At 48.2% G+C, this 1,514-nt stretch overlaps 1 non-coding gene across 1 annotated transcript; it reads left to right on the plus strand.

Moving 5' to 3' along the window:
* Nucleotides 1-213: 213 nt before the first annotated feature.
* Nucleotides 214-345, plus strand: LOC114609582. The gene has a single exon (XR_003709558.1). It is a non-coding gene; the product is annotated as a small nucleolar RNA SNORA17 (small nucleolar RNA).
* Nucleotides 346-1,514: the final 1,169 nt, after the last annotated feature.

Raw genomic sequence — 1,514 nt, forward strand, 5'->3', positions numbered from 1 at the left:
TTTAATAGGGTATAGAACATTTCAAAACTTTCTCAATAATTTCTCTTTCAACTTGTAGCATAGGGGCATGCTTGCTCATAAGGATAGACCATTGCCATTGATTTAGTTGCTTGAAGGGTTATCATCTACTTCTCTGACACTGGTGGTGAAAAATAAGCCTGAGTGTTGGACAAAAACATACTTAAAGGATTGACACCATTACACAGTTATAGGTCAAACCCTAAAAGCATTGCAAGTGTGGCTGCAGTGTCACATGTACATCAGAGGGTGGTAGAAAGGAGAGAGGCAATGCCTGTGCTCAGTGTTCTGACTTATAAGCACCTGGATGACTAGTAGCCCAACATTCTCTGAAAAAAAAAAAAGCAAGCCTGAGACAACCACCAGTCTGGCATCAGGGAGCTAGCCTGAGAAAACCATGAGTCCAGTGCTACACAAGCCCAGATGTGCTCCCATGAAGGACCCCGCCTAGGACTACTGACCCTGGGCAGGAGCGAGCCTGAGAAGATCGACCCTTATTTAGAGTCACTCAGCTGGCCTGAGAGAGGAGAAAGCCTCACAGGATCAAAAGACTGGTACTATGAGATCTAGACTGGAAGCTAGCCTGAGATGATCATCATTCCAGCACCACACAGGCCAGGGGAGAGGGCAGACACTGGTCAAGATGACCCCTGCCTGGGGCTGTAATAGACATGTGGGACATAGCACTCCTGAGATCACTCCTAAGAAGACACCCCTAACACTCAGAGAACACTGTGGGAGTCACAAAGAAGGATAAGTTAGTGGTAGAGAAATGGAAAACAGAAATAGAAGGATGTGGGCTCAATGAAGAAAGGCAGAACTGGAGACTGAATGGTACTGAGGAGCAGCCTATCATGAGTAGCCAGTGGTACCACCTGAGACCATAACTAGATCCAGGACTGCACTGCCACTGGGGGCCAAGTATGGGTCTATGGCCCTGCAGTAACAGAGATCTATAACCACCAAAGGCCAGGAAGATGTCCCTGGTCTGGGCTGATGCGTAGGGACATGTTGATGTCTGAGAGCTGTGTAGAAATGAGCCCACCCCTCACCTGGGCATCACCAGAGACCTGGACAAGAGAGTATGAGAGCAGGAATGGGGGGAGTAGTGGGGAATCTGACCCTACCTCTAGCTGCAGTACTATGGAGAACAGGCCCCTGCACAGTGTGGTAATTGAGGGTGAGTTAGCCTCTAGGATATGAGCCTGCTAGAGCTATCCCTACCACTTCTTTCATGTATGGTGGCAAAGAAGATGGACAGATACTTTCCTTCCACTCCCCCTTCACCACCTATGGCAGGTGGAAGGACATGGCCCTGGGGTCTTGAGAGCAGGGGAGCTGTCCCTGTCCCTTGTGCTGTAACACTTGGGAGAACTGGCCCTACACATTGCCTAGGCAACATAGTAGAGCTAGCCCTGGATATGGGGGTAGCAGATGAACTTTTCTATCTATCTATCTATCTATCTATCTATCTATCTATCTATCTATCTATCTAT

The sequence above is a fragment of the Grammomys surdaster genome, unplaced genomic scaffold, assembly GCF_004785775.1.
Source record: "Grammomys surdaster isolate TR1022 unplaced genomic scaffold, NIH_TR_1.0 61, whole genome shotgun sequence".
NCBI classification, from domain to species: domain Eukaryota; kingdom Metazoa; phylum Chordata; class Mammalia; order Rodentia; family Muridae; genus Grammomys; species Grammomys surdaster.